At 40.7% G+C, this 22,258-nt stretch overlaps 2 protein-coding genes across 2 annotated transcripts in view; both read left to right on the top strand.

Annotated features, from left to right (window-relative positions):
- Positions 1-22,258, top strand: part of caskin1 (CASK interacting protein 1) — a 125,568-nt gene that overhangs the window by 21,664 nt on the left and 81,646 nt on the right.
- LOC116703354 (neurabin-2) overlaps positions 1-22,258 on the top strand; it is a 163,780-nt gene that overhangs the window by 94,639 nt on the left and 46,883 nt on the right. The gene's annotated exons all lie outside the window — the stretch shown is intronic.

The raw sequence follows: 22,258 nt of genomic DNA, 5'->3' as shown, positions 1-22,258 counted from the left end.
GGAGGCAATGGAAGATTTAAATTAAATGAAAACAAAAAAGTGTCCAGAGGCAGGCAGTCAACTGGTGAAACAAAACAGAGAACACAGAACGAACACGGATAAAACATAACCATGAACAAATAACCGGGAAACAGCAACACACAAGGAATGAATTATCACAATAAAACAGAAAACAGCAAAAGTGAAACCCACAACCATGACACAATTACTATCGTAACTGAAATGTCCGTAACCTAATTGGTTATAAATCAAATTGGCAGTGTAAGCGAATCGGGAATCAAATCAGAAAGTCATAATAATACCTGGCCCTAGATTAATGGATAAAGAACTGTTACTTGCAGCCATACAATACAGAAAACCCCATTATCCTCTTTCATTTTCTACTTTGTTTTTTTAAAGTAATCAGCTTTATCGCTTTAATTTGAAGGACTAATAGAACCTTAAGACCTCTATAAGAGCCATAAATGTCGCTGTTTGTACCTGATGACGCTGTAATGGGCTGCAGGAATGGTAGGGGGGGATGTATGGGGCTGGTGTTATCTTTAGTTCAGGCGAGGTGGGGCAGCTCCACTGGGAAGGGCCGAAGGAGGTAACAGGGGTACATCCCATGGCCCTTAAATAGCATTCCCAACTCCTCCACTTGCCTCCCTTCCTGCGTCTTAGTCCCTCCCACCGAGGACGCCCAGGAGACACGCGAGGAAGTCATCGGAGGAGAGACCAAATGTGTTTTAGATGAATAAGACAACCTTTCTTCTGAAACCTCACATGAATATACGTCAGCTGTTGAAGATGATGCCAATTGATGCTCGCTCCTCGGGGGCAGAAATGAGAGCTTTGAGACGGCCTTCAGCGAGGAGGGACAGAACACCTTGAGGACCGGGGACTGAGAAGTTGAGGAGCTATCACATAAGGGACATGGGATGTAGTCACTACAGTAACACCCTGGACCTGCATGGTTTTAAATCCATAGAGGAAGTTTTGCCCCCCCCCCCCCAAAAAAAAAGGGTTTGGGTTTTAGCCAGCCCCAAAGGAAAATCACCAGCACCAAAATGATAAGAATTGATAATAAAAATAGCTATTTAAATCCTCTCTAAGTGTGTTTAAGAGCAATACACCAAACAGTTAAACAAGCAGAAGATACTTAAAAAGGAGTGCTAATCTCAGTTTTATCTCCAGAGTCAGGCTGGTGATGTATTAAAATATTAATATTATCTTGTAAACAGTTTTGGTAATTGGGACTTAATTCAAGCATAATAGGCATTTTGTTTATCAAATTCTCAGAAATTTCAGACAAATGCATAGATTTCTGTTAAATAAGGTAACACAGACTCTTTGTCTTTACTGTGGCTTACTGGTACGCGTTGTCGCCCCACAAAAACCCCAGAAAAACCTCGACCTGGATAAACAGATTGATGATGGTTGAATGAATAAACCAAAGATATTGACACAGAAACAAAGATGGGATGAAAGAGAAGATTTCACTGATTGTTGTACATTAAAGAGCAGTTTACTCCAGGGCTGCAACTAACCATTCTTTTTATTGTCAATTTGTTTCTTCTTTTTTCAATCTATAAAATGTCAGAAATTGGTGAAAAATGTTGACCAGTGTTTTCCAAAGCCCAAGGTGACGTCCTCAAATATCTTGTTTTTTTTTCAGTTTACTGTCACAGAGGAGAGAAGAAACCAGACAATATTCACATTTAAGGAGCTGGAAGCACAGAATTTGGACTTTCCTCATAAAGAAATGACTTAAATCAATGAATCGATTATCTAAATAGTTGATGATTCATTTGTTATTTGACAACTAATCCATTAATCCTCTAGCTTACTGGTCACAAGGACTGCTCAGCCTCAGGTATAAGTTGTATAATGTCTTTGAGCTTTCTGAAGTCTGAGAAAATAACCCTGATGATGATGAGGTTACTGTAGGTTGGGCTGAAAACCTGTGTTACAAACTGTAAAAACATGTTTGAACTTTGTTCTTGTTGAGTTAAAATATCTGGTCATCAATCTTAAAAATGATCTGTTACACAGACAATCAGGCCAATTAGCTCAGGGCAGAGCAGGACTATCAGTAGCAAGCAGACAGTAGCTGCAGACACGGCCACAATAAGGCTATTGTTCTCAGTGTAACTCTAGTCTCTCTCTCTCTCTCTCTCTTTCTCTCTTTCTCTTTCTCTCTCTTTCTCTCTCTCTCTCTCTCTCTCTCTCTCTCTCTCCTCTCTCTCTCTCTCTCTCTCTCTCTCTCTCTCTCTCTTTCTCTCTTTCTCTCTCTATCTCTCTCTCTATTTCTCTCTTTCTCTCTCTCCTTTCTCTATCTCTCTCTCTCTCTCTTCTCTCTCCTCTTTTTCTCTCTTATCTCTCTCTTTCTCTCTCTTCTCTCTCTCTTTCTCTCTCTTTCTTCTCTTCTCTCTCTCTCTATTCTCTCTCTCTTCTTTCTCTCTTTCTTCCTCTTTCTTATCTCTATCTCCTCTCTCTCTCATCTCTCTCTTCTCTCTTCTCTCTCTCTCTCTATCTCTCTCTCTCTTTCTCTCTTCTCTCTCTCTTCCTTATCTTCTCTCTCTCTCTCTCTCTTTCTCTCTTTCTCTCTCTCTTTCTCTATCTCTCTCTCTCTCTCTCTCTTTCTCTCTCTCTGTCTCTTTCTCTCTCTCTTTCTCTTTCTCCCTCCAAGTCTCATTCACACGGGCACACATGTACACGCACACACACAGACACACGCACATATTCATGCAGTGCAATTAGTTTAGAAACTAGTAAAATGACAACCGTTTCAAAAAAGTCTTCATGCACGCACGCACGCACGCACGCACACACGCACACACACACACCAGACGCACGCACGCGCAAAATATACTGTGGAGCAGGGCTAGGCCTCTAATAGAAGACATGAAAGAGAAAACAAACAGGTCAAGAGTTTGATTTGCTTCTCTAAAATCTTGACGCCACAACCGGATCTCTCCCACACACACACACACAAACACACACACACACACACACACACGCACGCACGCATGCACACACACACACACATACACACACCTACTTTTTAGAAACAGTCCAAAGCTTTCCATTGGTTAGTGTTTGTGAATAGGCGAGATACAAAGAGACATTTGATAGGCTGACAATTCAGAGAGAGGGAGAATGAAAGAAAGAGAGCCCCTGGGTTTCAAAGATCTCAGTGTGCTCTTTAAACTCTGGATATATCAGTTTAAAAGGCTGTGAGCGATGAGAAATGAGGACTGAGAAAGTCTCTCACCTTTGCATGCAGGTTCTTTAAAATCTGCCTCTGTTCCTGTTGAGGCCCATAACGTGCTTCCGAGTACAAATACAATAAAATAATAATGCATGAAGTATAAAATCCTTAAAGTACATTTAGACATCAAAATCTCTTATTTAAAGTCATAATGACATTTTTATTTTAGGGTTTGCTGCATCCTTAAAACTTCAAGTTGAAAAATCCCATGATCAATGATATGAAATCAACTGACATTTTATGATTCGATTAGTGTCATTGGATAGTGTTGAGATAGTCACAGCCCGGAGGCTCCTTATGTGTCTTTTTATGCCTGAGTCACATGTTTTCCCCCTGATCACAATGAAAACCAGGACAGAAAGGTATCCACTTCAACCACCCCCAGCAGTCCTTTTGTATCAGTTGCACTACGGGTAACAAAATAGTCAGCAGCACTGACCCCTGTTAGGTAGTTTTGACAGTATAAAAAACTATAGAACAATCCAACTTGGAGTAGGTTAAAGCCTCGGTTATACTCTCAGATGTTCTGTTTATATTACTTTACGCTTGGAGGACGCGTTCCACACACGTGCAGTAGATCGCTAGGCCACTTGCCGCCACGTGTACACCCTCTGATGAACACTGATTCACTTTTTGGATTCACTTTTCTATCCAGTGCTTTGATTATTAAAACAAATACCTGCAAAGCTAATAACATCTTTGTCTTCAGTGTTAATTAGCAAACGTTAGCATGCTAATAAGATGAATTAAGATGGCGATCCCAGTGTATACATATTTTACTGTATATAACACATTATACACCACAATACCTTGCATTTGATTTAGGTGATAAGTACATTCAAAGAGCCACATGTACTAGATGCAACATGTAAGTGTGAGTTATTTAAAGTTTTCATAACCATCATCTTTCTTCATGCTTATCATTAGCATGTTGCAGCAACATTGACATTTTACAGAATGCATGTTAGCATGTCTTCCTGTACATCAAACTAAGGTAGCACAACCGTGAAACGGTTCAATCAGCAACATGTGTTGTTGTTGTAAGTCTGAAGAGGTGAGCAGTACATTTTAGCCTCAGAGTGGGAGTATATGCTCATTGGAGGGGAACCAAAACTGAAAGTACTGTACCTGGAGTACACACATACAGTTCTCACCTGTACCCTTGTGAAGGTGCTTGTTCCTCCTCCTTTAACTGTCTGACTCAATGTGCAACTCTCTCTGAGGGTTAATCTAAAGCAGTAAATTAGGGGGCTGCTGCTGACACTGCATGATATCGGTCCATTACATGCCCCAATGGACTCTAAGTATTCTCCTCTCCTCTCCTCTCCTCTCCTTTCCTCTCCTCTCCTCTCCTCTCTTTTCCTCTCCTCTCCTCTCCTCTCATGCCACCAGATACCAAAAACAGGACCTCGTGGACCATTGGTTGTATTGTTTTGTTGATACATTGTTTTTGCAAATTTCAGATTGCAAAAGGTGATTAATTGCAGAGCCCTACCTGTATGTGTGCACTGTACTCAGCATGTACAGCATGTACAGATATCTACAAGCATTTTGTGCATTGAGTATATATATGAGAGTGAAACGTATAATGGAGGTAGAGAGAGCAGTATTATTAGTAGGCCTAGTCTGTTGGATCAGGTTCAGACCAGGGAGGGTTGGTGGTTCTGTGTCTGTGGGATTGGCTTCCTGTGATTGTAAATCTATCCCCTTGCTGTGTAATGGATATGTGTGTGTGTGTGTGTGTGCGTGTGTGTGTGTGTGTGTGTGCGCGTGGGAGAGATCAGGGTGTGTCGTCAAAATTTCAGAGAAGCACATCAAACTCTTGACCTGTTTGTTTTCTCTTTAATGTCTTCTATTAGAGACAGGCCTCGCCCTGCTCCCCAGTATATTTATCAGGTTTTTTGAGGACATCTTCCTGTTTTCTCATCTGCTTCAATGTTGATTTGCTGCTGTTTGCTCAACAATCAAACAATTTTCAATTTCAATTTCATTTTTCATTTCATTTGCATGACTCAACAATCACTTCTTTATAGATTCAGTATAAAGGAAATTCCTCATCATTAATCCCATTAGTGAAGCAATAGAGCAGGGCTGGGTATTGTTTAAAAATGATAGTGGACCAATCACGTCTCATTAAATCAACGCTAGCAAAACCAACAGATCTGGGTACAAAAAGGATCGTTCGACTGGACAAGTTTGGATACTACTCGGTGAGCCCGACCCATAAAGGATTATTATTAAAGTATATTTAAAAAAACAAATCCATAAACGCGTAACAAAACATAAACAGATTTCCCTAACATTAGTAATTTGTAGTTATTTGTGAGTTCTCACTAAAATAATATAATAATTGGTTTTATTGTCCCAGCAGAACAGAGGAACATCAAAATATATTAAAGTTCTGATAAATAAAATGTATAAAAATACAAACTTAAGATATGCAACTTAAAATCCATTAATGCCAATGCTCAAAACATGGTTTAACATTTTTTATTAAATATTTATTTATCAGAATCATGTATTTGTCATTATAAATCATTCTGATGAATACATATTTTAAAATAAATAAATAAGTAATCGGCCATTACCGATAGTTCGGTAATGTCGGCCGATAACATCTGCCCGCTGATATATCGGTCGGGCTCTACTACTTGGTACTGGGGATCTTGCAGGGTCCTAATATTCAAGACTGCAACTCGATTTGTTTTGAAAAATGTAAGCAAGCTAGCTAACGCTAGCTAATATTAGCGAACCGCTTTTGCCCGCTGGTAAAAACGCCGTTGGATGACTCACTTCAGACGGGTTGAAAATCCCATTGGTCGTTGGACAATGGTCACATGATCTAACACTACCAAAAAAGCGTATGATAAGATCAAACACGTTGGATTTTGTCGGAACATGAAGACGGGAAAAAGGCCGAGCCTCGGACTGAGTTTTATGACCACCTTACACCGAGCACCTTCCGATGTTGGAAATCAGTCTGCAACAGCGGACTCGCTTGGAACGTCGTTTGGTGTAAGGTCGGTATTACTTGTTTACCACTCTTCCCGTGACCATGACTAAAAACTAAAAAATCTCAGTATCTTCCCCAAACCCCTTTTGCTTCCTGCTAGAGCCGATAAAGGATTTTTAAAGTGTTATATCGGCTGATATATATACTTTTTTTTAATAATCCAGAATTGCGTAACAAAACTTAAATAGATTTCCCTAACATTAGTTATCTGTAGTTTTTTATGAGTTCGCGCTAAAATAATATGACAATAATTTTTATACTACCCTAATACTAATACTAATACTAATACTAACCCTGATAACAGAACAGAGGAACATCAAACTATATTAGAGTTCTGATGAATAAAATGTATAAAAATACAAACTTAAGATATGAAACTCCTTTAAACGAAAACACAATAGCAAACAAATAACACTCATAACATGGTTGACTGTCCATTTTTATTTTATTTTTTAAATATTTATTTTACAATCATTTATTTGTCATTATAAATGATTCTGATAAATGAATATATATATATATATATATTTTTTTTTTTATCGGCCATTATAAATGCCAATACCAATAGTTTGGGAAATGCCTAATTTCGTCCGATAATAGATCTGCCGGACTCTACTTCCTGCTTGTCTCTATGCCTCTCCCCTGCTTTCTCTTTCTCCCCCACCTCTCTGCATTTAGCCTTCATTACTTGTCTCTCTCCCTCCCTTCTAACCTCCTTTTTACTCTTTGAGACTTTGGCCAAATTTGGGCTTTTTAGGGCTGCTTCTGATATTTTTAGGTTGATTTCTAGGTCTTATAACATCCCTGTCAGTCAGAATGCCAGTCCTCTGGGTTACTCATGTTAAGTCTCAAAAACACTTGTGATAATGACTTATTGACGTTTAAATGTAACACGTCAATCATCAATTGAGTCGATCTGTCATTAACCGCTTTCATTTTCACTTCTCTTCTCTTCTTCTGTCCTTCCTCCTTTCAATTATCCCTCCTCCCCCCTCCCTCCCTCATTCTCCATCTATCCCTTTGTGTCCTTGTTTCCCAGCAGTCAGACAGAAATAGCCCTGTGTGTACCAGTAGTCAACTGGAATAGATTCATACCAGGACCTCACTGTATGTGTGTGTTACAGTACTACTATCACACACACACACACACACACACACACACACACACACACACAGGGTAAGACTTTCTCCATGGGCGTTCTCTGTTAGAAACTGACATTTACGGATGCACCATCTTGCACATCAAAGCCTCCAAACTTGGCCTTTCTTCCTGCCTCTCTCTCTCCCCCCCTCTCTCTCTCTCTCTCTCTACACACACACACACCACACACACACACACACACACACACACACACAACACACACACACTCTCACACATATTCTGTTAATTTTAACACCAGACGTTTGCTATTTAGAGATGCATGGCATTTTTTTTTCAACTTTTCAACCTAAATGGTTATTTTTGTATTGAAATAGCCAGGTAAATGATTTTTCTCGTCTTGCTGTAGCAAGATGTCTTGCTACGTCTGCACTCAGTATTTGCTGTTACATAATCACCTCTTCTCTCCAAAGCAAGAAAACAAAACAGCAAAATTACTCACCTCAGGGGTCCCATCAGTAGATAGGTTTACTGTGCAGCAATTACTTTGTATAAAGCTGGGGTCATTTGGCGGTATTGATATAATCTTTTAATTTGTTACCACTAATGATGGTCCTAAGGCAGCTCTTGCACTGTAGTAAATCAAATAGAACATATCCATATTAAATAAGCTGACTGACATAGAAACAGTCGGCTTGGCAACATTTTCCCTGTGAGTTACTGTATGTAAACTATGAAGAAAAAGAAGGATAAAGCCGTTGTGTTCAGGTGTTGCTCGTAAACCTTTTGTGTATTCAGATGCACCTTGTAATAATGTTGTCTTACACGTAAAAGAATGATCCCTGCAAATCGAATCGTGTTGGGAGTAATGAAAAGTCGGATTGGGCCTTGTGTGGGTAAATCCAGCCCTGTTACATACTTTATAATTACATTTTTGGGTGTCTCTCTATTAGCCAATGCTGTCACAGTACATTTTAAAGTGAGCCTATGTGACTTTTGTTAGAGGAAATTCATACTATATATATTATTGATTTTTCAAATAAAAACCTTATCCATAAGCAGTGACTCATACACTCAGGGGCTTTGCTTCTACAGCTTTACTCGTCTGTTATGACCAATAGCATGGTGGCTGTAAGTTAGCAAACGTTAGATACATATTGTTGTATTACTGCTATAACTGAGTCAGTTGCTGATGATCCCAGGGCTTAAACCACAACGTGCACAACACTGTGGATTTACACACTCATTAACCACACACTCAAAACACAATAGATCTCAGTCTGGTGCCTAACAAACTCTGCTGATTGCAATTTCAGCTGAAAGCCTAAGCAGGTGTCGTGTTTTAGACTATTTAGTGAATAGTTACGGTATTTATATAGAAAAAGCTCAGAAAGCCTTTTTTTGTATACGAACACCAAATGAGAATTACAACCGATTATACACTGTACCGTTTCAGAGAACCGGGTAAAAGGCAAAGATACCAACATGTCCAGGTCAGATGTCTGAGGTTACATACACAGCTATAATAAAAAAGAAGTGAACAACACCATATCTTTACTATAGGAAAACTGTCTTCTTACTGTTTTTCATAAAGTAATGGAGGTGAAAGCAATGGAAACACCACATTCTTAGTATTTAGAGAGGATGCAGACACCAGTGTGATGAAGACTTCTGTATGATGCTGAGAGAGGCAGGATCAGTCTCACTCTTTTACTGTTTAGTACCTTTACTTTTTTCCTTTATTCCATAAATACTAGAGACAAATACTGTATTGACGCAAACCGCTGTTTTTCATTCCTTCTTGTTTACCTTACTGGACATTGGTATATTCATAAAATCTATATCTTTTCTTTAAAGAAACTATTAGCAGTGTGAAGTACTCAGTGTCAAACTGTAGAGATGAGAAGTGTTTTCTGTATTAGTGGTTGATGCTAGTGTTTTTACTCTGTGTGTTCTCAGGGACTGTGTGTTATCTCCGTGTGTTAGTGGAGGATTGTTCATAGTGTGTCTCTGCACTGAGTCTGTTTTAGACGTGTGTTAAGAGCTGCGTTTGCTAGGAGTTTTGCAGGAGATGTGAACTGTTTAGCTCAGGTTGGTTTAGGACTGTTGGTAGGGCGGACTGTAGTTAGCTTTCACATGTGGCTTCAGTTGTGCCCACTGTTGTTTAGCAGTGTAATACAGTAGCTCACTTTGGAAAACTGCTGTTGACTTGGATAAACTTGAACTACATGCTCAATAATTAAGGTGTAGTACCAAGTTTGGTTAATTTGATGCACACACACACACACACACACACATGCACACACAAACCACACACACACACACACACACACACACACACACACACACACACCCCACACACACAACACACACACACACACACGGCTGTGGTAGAGTGGGTTGCCTGCCAACGAAGGTTGGGGATATGATTGCTGGCCCTGGAACAGCAGCCTCGGCCACAGTGTGTGAATGTGTGTGAATGGTGCCTGTACTAGCGCTTTTCTAGTCGTTAAGACTAGACTTTCACATTATCACACACACACACACACACACACACACCACACACACACCACCCACACACACACACACACACACACACACAGACTCAGTGATCCAGTGTTGAATCAGTGCAGCCAGCCTGGTTTATGAGCTATATTAGGAGTCAGATTTGAGAGTTCCTCTCTGCAGAATATGACGCTCTGATAGTTCAGGGACCTAATGTCAGTGTCACGTGTAATTTGCATGTGTGTGTGTGTTTCATGTGTATGCAAGTGATTACATTTCCCTAACTGACCAGTCACTCACCCCTGACATTGCCATATCATAGCTTAGCCACTGTCAAGCTTTGGTTTTCTCAACATGCCAAAACAGCGGTCATGGTGCTGTAATAAAAGAGTGTTCAAATAGGGAGATGTCTTTTTCTAAAGCCTTTCCAAAACCAATAACACACGAGTAACAACGGGTTTATCTGCTTAAACAAAAGCTAATTGCACACGTGTTTGCGTTTTTTTGTGAAAATGCTTCAGTGCTACGTCATGTTTGCGTTACTGGTTTATTGTGTCTGACATATGTGTGTGTGTGTGTGTGTGAATGGGTGAGTAGGGGTCTCTTTTCCACAGCCAATTTTCAGCCTGAAAGCTGGAGATAACACAGCACTGCTCGGAACGGGAGGATGAGGAGGATGACTGAGAGAGCCGAAAAAGCAACTGAGAGAGAAACAGAAATGGGAGTTTACAGGCCAGCCGGGAATAAGAGGATAACGGAGAGCAAGAGCAAGAGAGAGGAAAAGAAGGAAAAGAAAAGGGAGTGCAGGAGCAGAAGGAGAGAGATAGCGCAGCGGGGCGGGAAGAAAGAAGAGAGGATTAGACAGAGAAGACGAGGGTGTGATGGGAGTGAGTGGAGGACCCTTGGTAGAAGAGTGGGGAGGAGGAGGAGTAGAGGTGATGTATGTGTAGGGGGGGGTTGTTCATTATGAGTCATGCCCAGGGAGGCTGAGCGCCGCTGAGGAAACAGCTCACTGTCAGTCCCAGGCATCCGAAGGCCTTCTGGAGCTTCACATAATGTGTGTGGTGTCTTCAGGGAGAAGAGGGATAGATAGACGGATAGAGGTTAAAGAAAAACTGGGACACAACAGTTCTCCTCTCCTCTCCTCTCCTCTCTCTGATTAGTCTCGCATTGTTAGACCTTCCTCCACAGCGCTGTGAAGGAGGGTCTTACGAGTCTACACAAAATTCTGGGATGGGAGAAAACTTTGCTCTGGTTTATTGGCATTTCTCTAAACCAATCACAATCGTCTTGGGCGGTGCTAAGCGCCGGACGGAGCCACGGTGCCGCTACGAAACAGCCTCTGAAAGGAACTTGTTTTGGTGCAACGTGTGTGCGTTTAAAGGTTATTTTTGTCGTGCAAGAGAAAGCTCCGATAGGACAGATCACATGGACAGGTTTCAAAATGCAGCGAAGAAAGCGCTTTATTACACCTGCATAAAGGTCCTGAACCTGTGGTCTTTGGCTAAGCTGAAGGAATTGAGGTGGAGTGGTTTTTTTGGGTTTCCCAGAAAGGCGTTTGGTGTTCCCTGTACAAGACCTTCAATGGAGGATCATGCATGGGGCTGTAGCTACAAACAGATCAATCCCGAGCTAGGGGAGGGATGTGTTTTTTGTCTTCAGGTGGAAACCTGAGCACATTTGTTTGTCCCATGTCCTCGGCTGAAAGATCTGCTAGAGATTATTCAAAGGGGGGTTCAGGGTTTAGGAGAGGTGTTTTCTAAGGAATTGTTCATTTTTGGTCCAAAATACACAAAGCAAAAGAAGGCCGTTGACATTTTATTGAACTTTTTGTTTGCTACGGCAAAATTGGCCATCTGACTAACACGCAGGAACAGGGCTCAGGGTGCTGGTAGTGTGGAGCCGGTGGCGATGTTGGAAGGCCTGGTCAAGGCTACCACTACTACTACCAGATGATGGGCAATTTGCTGGTTTTCAGTCGTTTGCGGGCTGTAAAGGGAGTGTTATGTTCCGTGGGGGAGGATGGAGAGTTGGTGGTCAGGTTTTGATTGGAAAAAAGCATGTTTGTATTGATAATATTTTAGTTGGTTTTCTTTGTCTTGTTTTATGTATGTTTTCTGCGATAATGAATATTATCTGAAAATGGTCCAATAAAGGGAAAGGAAAACCTCCTCTCCTCTCCTCTCCTCTCCTCTCCTCTCAGCACTTCTCAGTCCTTTTATTGCATGGGGGCAGATTTACTGCAGCATTGCAAGGCCAGACAGATCTCTCTCTCTCTCTCTCACACACACACACACACACACACACACACACACACACACACACACACACACACACACACCTTGTTCTGCTTTATTAACGCCCCAAGGTTAACTAGAAAGGTCGTACAAGTTTTTTCTTCTTCTTCATCTCGCTCCATCTCTATCGTTGTCTTTCCATCTCCCTGCATCTCTCTATTTTGCCTCCCCCTCGCCTCCACTCCCAGTCTAAATGCAGCGAGCAATCACAATACTCCTTAATAGCCCGAGCCCACGCCGTTGGGTTGTAGAGGGACGGGAAGCCAAAGAGAGGAAGAGAAGGAGCAAGACTCAGATGGAAGATATATTGATAGGTGATGAATAACAGAGCGGAGAGAAATGGTGAAAGATGGGAGAGTGGGGGGGTGGGGGGGGGCGGCAGCTCTGAGCTCTGGCTTATTCCTGGCTATGATCACTACAACACTGGTGATGAATTTGTCGCCTCAGTCGCTCTTTCCTCTTCTCATTTTCACCCCACTCAACACAGCCTGCAGTGTAGTTTTTCCACCTCCTCATCTATGCTTTTGGCCTCTCTCTCTTTATTTCACAGATGTATTTTCTGTAATGTTGACATTTTTATTTATTCCTTCCTATTTCTCCCCCCATATCGCTGTCTCCTCCCACTCCTACACTAAGATGTTCCAGTTCCTCTTTCATTAGACTGTCCTCACTGTAGCGATGATAGCATGTGTGGCTTTGTCCACATGTCTAAAAGGACCTGTGTTTACATTTACCAGATAAGGACCTCTCTTGGCTGTGCGAATAATGACTGTAGAAGAAGAAGATAAACATCTGGGGTGGGATTGGTGGTTGTGAGATAGGTATCTATACTTGAAAAGTTGAAAAATTAACCAACACAATGTTTGTGTCATGTCAAAGTTCATGTTTTTCTACACCATTATAATTACTGATGTGGCCTATGATCACTGCAACATCCTAGTAAATTTAAGATTGAAGCAATACATTTGACACACAGTTAAAGGTCCAATATGTAATATATATTTACTGTAATAAATCCAAAAATGACCCCAATGCGTCATCAGATATTAAGGAAGCATGCTAAGTTAAAATATTGGATCAAAATCGACCCGACCAGTAGAGTCCAAGGACGCAGAGTGGGCTAATTTCCAGATAAGCATTAGCTTCAGCTAATTTATCACGGCAACTAGGACGACCCTCCATAGCTCCATATATTCTTCAGTTGGAGGACTGGCCTTTCAGATCCTCACCCTCACATCTGCGTCGGACATAGAATCAGTTCATCAGTCTTTTCCAGTGTTAGTAGTTTTATTTAAGACAATAAGCTCCTTCATTGATGAGTTGAGTGATTCAGTTATTTATCACGATTATTCGACTATACAGTAATTGTTGTTTATTTGGAGACAGCTGTTTGCATTCTCTATAATCATTTAAGCTATGACCATGATCTTTCTGGAATCTCAACCAGCTTCTCTCTGTGTTGGCTGTAACAGTTATTCTATAAAGGGCAATGACGCTCAACCTAGTTTGTTGTTTAGTTAGCAAGTCTTGTTATCCTCCTCCTTCCATCTTCTCTTTCCTCCTACTGTGGAACCTATACTTTACCACTCTGTTGACCCGCTCTTCTTCCTCCTCTTTTTCCGGCTCCCTCCCTTTTTGCTCAAAGACAAATGCGGTTCCTGTGGTGAAGGAAGCGTGAGAGGGGAGCCCATAAGGATGTCCTGTGACTTACTGTAAATGTCCTCCAGGTGTTGACTGTGTGTAAATGTGCTGTATTTATATGGCGCTTTTCCAGTCTTAACGACTACTCAAAGCGCTTTTACATCTACAGGATACATTCACCATTCACACACATTCATACACTGTGGCTGCCGTACAAGGTGCCACCTGCTCATCAGATAAACACTCACACACATTCACGCTCGGATGCGCAGCACCGGGGGCAACTCGGGGTTCAGTGTCTTGCCCAAGGACACTTCGACAATGACTGCAGGGGCAGGGATTGAACCACCAACCTTCCGATTGGCAGGCAACCGCTCTACCACTGAGCCACAGCCGCCCAGCCGTGTGTGTGCGTGCGTTTGTGTTTGTATGTGTGTGGCTGCCTGTTTTGTTTGTATGTTTGTCAAAGAAACATGTTATGGGCAATTCTTATGTGTGCATGTGTGAGTGTTTGTGCATGTACTGTCACTAAATGCTATTCAGTGTATGTGTGTGTGTGCGTGTGTGTGTGTGTTTGTGTGATCATAGTGGAAATGTTCCTGTAAATGACAATTATTTGGTGGCTTTTGGGTTAACAGAGTGAAAATTGCACTCTGTTAGTGGGTTAGCCTAATTTGTGTGTGTGTGTGTGTGTGTGTGTGTGTGTTTGTGTAAGGAGGTTAGTGTCTGTTCAGTATAGTCCTCACTGTGCTGCCCTGAGGTCTACACTCAAAGAGGAGCCACTACAATCATCACACACAACAAAACACACACACACACACACACACACACTAAGAGCAAATTCACAGGGAAGCCCGGCAAAATAAAGTTACAAGAGAATACACTTCATCACACACACACACCCAAACACACACACAACACACACACAAACACACCACACCACAACACACACATACACACCACACACACACACGCACACTCACACAATGTGATGTACGGAAAAATCAATAAATGAAACTAAATCGAACAGCATGAATATGACCATGTCTTTCTGTGGTTTCTTGCTGTGTTTGACATGACCTTATTTGTTCATCTCTCCTCTCTCAATCACTTCCTGTCTTGTTGTCTCTTCTTGTGTGTCTCTGCCTCAAAAGGTGAACCTTTCCATGGGCTTGTAGGGCTATGCTTTTACTGTGTGTGACAGCGGCTATTTAATTTACTAGTGTGTGTATTTGTGTGTGTGTTTGGCCATATTTATCCTACTGAACATGTCAGTCAATATGAATATAGGCCATCCTATAACCCAAATACGGAGTCCAAATGAGTTGTGCATCTGTGTGTCCGTAAGTGTGTCTTACATGAGGTGATGTAACAACTTATAAACATCCGAACTTTCATGGGATTTCCTTTTATACTTTGGTTTCCTTAAAAGAAAGCTAGCAGATTATACTGTGTGTGTGTGTGTGTGTGTGTGTTTGTTTGGGTTTGCTTCAAGTGTTGCAATCTGCTCTTAACATTGCAGCAAGAACCCAAGGGCAGCAGTTGACCCCATGTTCATCTTTTAAGAACATGTCTGTGGTAGTATTATACTCGGGGTGATGTAAATCAGCTCAGACAGGACAGAGAAAAGAGGGAATGGTTACATGTTGCTTCCTCCAGAAACGGCCCACTTCAAAACACAGCCATGGAACAAGAGATACCCAAGTAGTGGTTCATCTCGCTTTGCCAGACCCTCCACCAAAACGTGCTGAAGGAGGGTCTGGCTACTCCACATAGCTTCCGGGGATGGGAGGAAAACATGCTCTGGTTTTAACGACATTTCTTGAAACCAATCAGAATCGTCATGGGCGGTGCTAAGCTCCGCACAGAGCCGCTGCAAAGTAATTAACTCTGATTTGACAGATAGTCTAGCTAGCTGTCTGGATATACCCTGCAGAGATCTGAGGAGCAGTTAACCATAGTCCTCAGAAATCCACCGCAGTTCAAAATTCCAACACATAAAGAAAGCGGAAGGAAAATAAATGCATCTGGCGAAATTTACTGCGGACCCGGAGCAATCCCGGAAGTGTAACGACATGGATATAGACTAGTCCAGGAGTAATTTACACCTGATAACACTAGATAATAACAGCTGGCAGACACTGCATTTGACCTGTCACACAACACTTCTTTGTGTCTTATAAAACTTCTTTGGTGAGTTTCTCTGGTAGTGTTTATTCAATTTCAATTCAATTTTATTTATATAGCGCCAAATCCCAACAACAGTTATCCCATTGCGCTTTTCATAAAAGAGCAGGTCTGGACCGTACTCAGTGATGTTATTTAAAGAAACCCAAAAAACTGTTTACATTTTTATTATTTCATACTCAACCACTTTGGTTTAGACCAGACATAAATATTTGTAACACAATCACTGGATGGATTCCTATAAACCTAGGTATGGATATTCATGTCTCCCTCAGGATGGGTTATAATTACTTTGGTTAACCCCTAACTTTTCCTTTATCACCATCATCTGCTGTGCCTAAATCCAGGCTCACAGCATGGCTGTAGAATCCGTTTAATCCCCAATGACACTAACAGTTAGATACAACAAAAAAGACTATTTGCTAACAATGCTTGCCGGCAGTATTTTCTGTTTGCCTGGTATTTGTCCCATTTACTAATACTTAGCATTTGAAAGGCAGTGTTTCTGTTTTCAATTACCTCCAAATGCCTCTCATGATTCTGCCTGTAATGGCTTTTACCCTAGAAGCAGATTTAGTCTTGCGATAGGTCAGACATTAAACTCCATTATCCCAGCACTACTGTTGTGTTGCACAGCTGTCTCTAAGGCCTCTGCCATTGCAAACGCACATTTGGAACAAGAATATCGCTGTCTGTTGTTACATGGAGATGAAGAAACATACTGGACTTATAGATACTAGTGCACGTGCCTGTTTGGAACGGGCCGATTGCTCGTCCTCCTGTATTGCTGCTTGCAGCTTTGTCCAGAACCATTGTACTCTGAAAGAACTTACAGAAGGCCCCGAAGCATTTATTAATCCAACGGTAGGCCTGCTGATTTACTGTGTACTGAGGAAAACATTTACCTGACAGAAAACGTTGCCGATTCAGATTCTACACCCCCAAAGTACCACCATTAAAATGTGATGCATTGTACTATCAAGCATCACCACCTTGAAGTAGGGCTGGGCAATATGGAGATAATATAAATATAAATATCACAATATTTTTGACCAAATACCTCGATATCAAAACTGCAACGATATTGTAGGGTTGACTATTGGGGCTTTCACAAAATATTTACACAATGAGATTTTTTATAAATAACCATCAGTAATGTGGACATAGTGTCTAAGTGGGTAAAGGCAAATAATACAAAGGTCTGGTTCAAATTCAGAAAATGATATCACTTTACTGTAATATAGCCTTTAAAACCAGTTAAAGACAATACTTGTGCCATATTAAGATAAAATTATTTCCAAAAGCAGGTGGCCATTAACCCAGTACCACGGTCTGTACAACACCTGCTTACTGGTTCCACTATTATTCCATTTATTTAGTATTTATTCATCATTCTCATTCTCATATCTCACTTATTATCCATTATTTATTCATCATTCTCATTTCCTATTTCAGAACTGTTTATAATGTTCATACTGTTCATATTGTAATATAATAACTTAATACTATTTATCCCAGTACCCTTTGCGCTATGTTCCACATTTAAATAATTTTATTGGTTTCTTCATTGCACTCCTCTCTCTACATTGTTTCTGCTTAGAGTATATATATATTAGTGTGTATATATTGTTTGTTGGGTTGTTTGTTTTGAATGTGTAAGCACATTGTGAGCAACTATGCTCCAAAGGAAAATTCCTCGTATGTGTCTTCGTACCTGGTCAATAAAGCTGATTCTGATTCTGAAATCTAAGACAATACCTAGTCTCATGTCACGATATCGATAAAATGTCGATATATTGCCCAGCTCTACCTTGAAGCACATTGTGTTGAGTGATAATCTCTTTTTACTTTAACTAAACATCTGAAAGCAGAACTTTGCAGAACACTTTGCGGTCAAAGTCGGTTTTATATGGCAGAAGCAAAGCTCCTCGTGGATGTGTGTTTTTTTTGTAATTGGTTTTTGATAAAACTCAACCTGTAATACATAGTACAGGTTCAATCAGCCGAGGCTCGACTGTGGCTCATGTAGATTCAACATGTCAACATTTTCGTGTGCAACAAAGCAACAAAACAACGTGCACGAGAGCCCCAACCTTTAACACATGTTGCAGCACGGCTCAACTCATCTTGAGATTAAGCGTGTCCCTTATTTCATCATTTGCATGTAGGGTAGACAGCAATGAGTTTTTGGCAAGACACCTGCAACCTTGTAGGGATTCAGCAACTCCCCGCCCCCGCTGCCGTACTGCGCATGTGTGGGGACACACGCGCAGAGATATCCCGATTTATAGATAGATAAACCAATAATGTCCATAATGAATCCGGTATCTGAGAACAGGAGTGCTGACTTTGCAGAAAGTCTTTCTTTCTCATCCTTATGAATGAATTACTGAGCATTGCAGGATCAGCAATCCTATTCTAGGTGGTTTAGTACATATTGGCCCAGATTTACTGTCAGTTATCGGACTATCTCACACAGTGTGAGGATTTTGGGTAGATATACCATGCCTTATTACTGTAGCTAATCTGTAAAAATGTGAAAACGGCATACATTTGGTTCTCATTTCAAGCATCAACCAACACACTGTGTTTGTGAATCCTATTTTCCAAGATAGATCGGGTCTGTTGAACTGAGGTTAATGGTAGAGTACATGCACGATTGGTACCGTAAGTGGCCTGTTTTTATGTTTCATTGGATGGGAAGAAGTATCTGTGCAGGTTCACATCAGGAGGCAAAAGAGCGGACAGGGATGATTAGATTCTCCTGAATGAAAAACAGAGAAAAACGGGTCAGAAGAGAGAGACAGAAAAATCTTTCAACAAAGAGTTGAAGAGGAAACAAATTGTGTTGGAATGCTAATGAGGCAAATTTCATAACCCAAAGTGGAGAATGGTGGAGGGTCAGGGAAAGAGCAATGTAAAAGGAAGCAGAGTTCGGGAAAGCAGTGAAAACAGAGAGAGATGGAGACAGAGAAGGCAGAGACACAGCAGACACAAGGTCTCTATTGATCACTGAGCCATGGTACTGTCCCCCGGGTGTGTTGTGGTCCTCTGTAAGTCTCTCTTTGCTCGGCTGTCTGCGTGGCTGTCGTCATGCCGTCTGCGTGTCTCAGCGCGTTAGGGATACAGAGAATGGAAGTGGCATCTGTGTCTGCACTTGGACTTCATTGTGTTTTGCATTTCTCCAGGCAAACAAGCTCAGATGCAAAATGATAATCAGACTAAGGCTGAATCCCATTTCTCCATCTTACCCCTACCCCTTACCATTTATCCCCACCCCTTGGCCCTTGAAACCAAGGGGTAAAGTATCGGTTACATCACCATACAGTATTGATCACAAACTTCCAAGATGCCGTCTCTGTCAAATGCGTGGGTTTTGACAACAGTGTCATATGCATTTATATATTAATATATTTGATGTTATCTGTGATGTTATCTGTGTAGTCTGTGTAGTACTTAGGTCTGTTTGCAATACATATGTGTATACACACACACACACGGTGTGTTGTATATCTGTTTCAGTTATCACCGTTTTGAATGTCATTGATGTTCAGAAAGACATTTTGTTAACAAAAATCTGTCTGTATTGCCGATAAATTAAACATAACAGGCAAAAACATTACTGTAAATATATTATATAACAGAACCATTATCAACTATTAGAACCATTCCATGTCACACACATAAAAAGGACTTAAAATGTATAAAACTAAAAAAAGACACACAAGACCACAAACAAACAAAATAACTACAGCTGTTCTGATATTCCAGACATGTCTGATGACTGTTGGCCAGTAACACCCCCCCCCCCCCCCCTCACATTTCATCAGTGTCTTGTATCAAAACCAACAACAATATATAAGTGCATGAACAGGAATTAATTAAAAATGATTACAATAATACAGTACCAATGCAATAATGAATGGGTGCAACATGAACACATGATTTAAGAAACTTCTGCTCGTTTTCAGCCCCAAAGTGGATCAGCTGTTGGGTTTCCTCCATCCCTGTGTGATACAGGGTGGTATATGTAAAGCACGTAGCGATGAATCATAGACAGTTAAGATTAATATATACAGTCTATGCGATGTATACAGTCCATTCAAGGCAAAGAAATGCGGGACTGTTGTGCAAATCAACCTTAATGTTAGCGGTTAGGGATTAGCATTAGCGCAAGCTAGCGATTTAAAAAAAGTTTCAATTAAGAACATGGTTGCAAGTATATATGCACAGGACTGTATAGACCACAAAACAAGGCTGGCGTAACTTTTAAATCAATTATTTAAGCCGAAAATACTTACATTTAAGAGTCTCTCTGGTCGATGCGGCAGCCATTGTTGCTTGCTGTACAGTAGCCCAATACAATACAATAGTACAATAGCGTTACATTCAATGTCACGTGCGTAACCTTTCGGAAGTGAATGAACGTGTGATTTGAACCCAAACCACAGTCTTTTTCTAAACATAACCAAGTAGTTATTGTGCCTAAACTTAACCAAACTGCGACTATGGAGTGGTTTTTTATAAAAACTTTATGAACATCACTTTCAGCGTCACTTGCACACTCGTGCGTTAAAGACATGCGTTAAAATCGCGACCTTTACTTTCAAAATGCGATCGTTGTTTCTCTGGTTTAGATATGGGGTTGTATTTCCGCCACCACCACTATTTGTAACACCCTCCTGTGGGTCGTATTAGAGGCTTTGGAACTCATATCGTCGTATGGTTTGGGAGAGTTGTTGGACTGAAAGTTTAAAGGCAGACTTCAACGCAGCCAGGGTTTGGGCTTCCACTCCAGCCGTTTCTACAATTGTCTGCATTCTGGACACTTTGATTCAAAGTGCTCACCAAATCATATATATTGCATTACCATCAACATTGTAATCAGTCTATCAGTGATCTACCCTTTTGGTCTTCTTCTTACTAACCAGTTCTGTCTGAGTAACAAAGTAAGGCTGTAATAGTTCTAAGCTTTGACGCTTCATTCCTAATGTTGACATTTGAATTTGAATTCATTCATTTGAAATGTATTCATTCTGTTTAAACCCGTTATTTCTGCACAGTTGCACGTAAAGATTGGACTACGCTACGCCTCAAATGTCGATGGAATTTGCTGTGGATGTTAATGGTCCCAAGATGATGATTCCTAATGTCGTTAGAACTCGCTAACATGGTAATATACAGTAAATATACAGTATATATAACGTTATGGCCAGAAAGCCATTAAATGCATGGAGCCCATTGATGCTCCCCAAAGCATTAACATCTTTATATTTTCTACACCGGAAACATCTGTGAACCTTTTTTAGTCTAAATTGTCTAATGACAACTTAAAGGCAATTTACTTTAACATTTGAATGGAAAATTGCCATTAAATCTGATGTCACCAAAGAAATGGAAATAAATAAATAAAATGAACAAGAAGCTACACAGAACAGCTGCTTTCTTGTTTTCAGGAATGTGTATGGCATTCAGACATGTTCTGTGTGTGTGTGTGTGTTGGTGCATGGTTCTGACAAAACATGTTAGCCATCAGGCAGATGACCTTGATAGCGGGTGAGAAAGCTGTTGCTAGGTAACTATGGAGCGCCAGTGCACGTCTGACTGTGGCAATTGCAACACTTCCACTCCAAGCTCTTTACAGGCAGTGATAATCAATACATCAAACACTTATTTCATCTTTTTTTAATTTAGTTTTGGTGGCAGCTGCTTAAAGAGTCAGTCATTTAAAACGCCACTTTACCCTGTTCTGCTGAATCATTTCATACCACTCCTGTTGGAATACAAGAAAGAGAAAATGATGAAGCAGTCACGAACAGATGGAGCCTAAAGCGCTTTAGATGTTCTTGATGCGCATCTCTACTAATAGAAGTTATGATTAAGGAAACATGGATCTCATTTCCTTGAGACAGTAATCACACGGATTATTCCTGTAACAGTGACAGTTACACAGTGTTTACACAACGTCACAGCTGTATCCAGCAGCAGGATTTGTTATTATCCACACATAATTGGCTATTATTAATCATATATGGAGTTAGAAAGTGACCAAAATCTAGACACATGAATGAAATGACACATCTGTTTTAAAGATGACAAAAGGCATTAATGCGTTTTTGTTATAACAAATGATTTCTTTTCTGCTTCCCTTCTATATAAAACGTAGAGCGTTTATATCTCAAACTGACTCGGAGAAACAGCAGGTCGGTCTATTGTAACGCTCTTTTTGCAGAATTTTCCAAACAATCAGTAGGACGCCTCTG

Source organism: Etheostoma spectabile, chromosome 15, assembly GCF_008692095.1.
Source record: "Etheostoma spectabile isolate EspeVRDwgs_2016 chromosome 15, UIUC_Espe_1.0, whole genome shotgun sequence".
NCBI lineage: Eukaryota > Metazoa > Chordata > Actinopteri > Perciformes > Percidae > Etheostoma > Etheostoma spectabile.
Note: the sequence above shows the minus strand (reverse complement) of the source record. Positions and strands in the feature narration are given on the sequence as shown.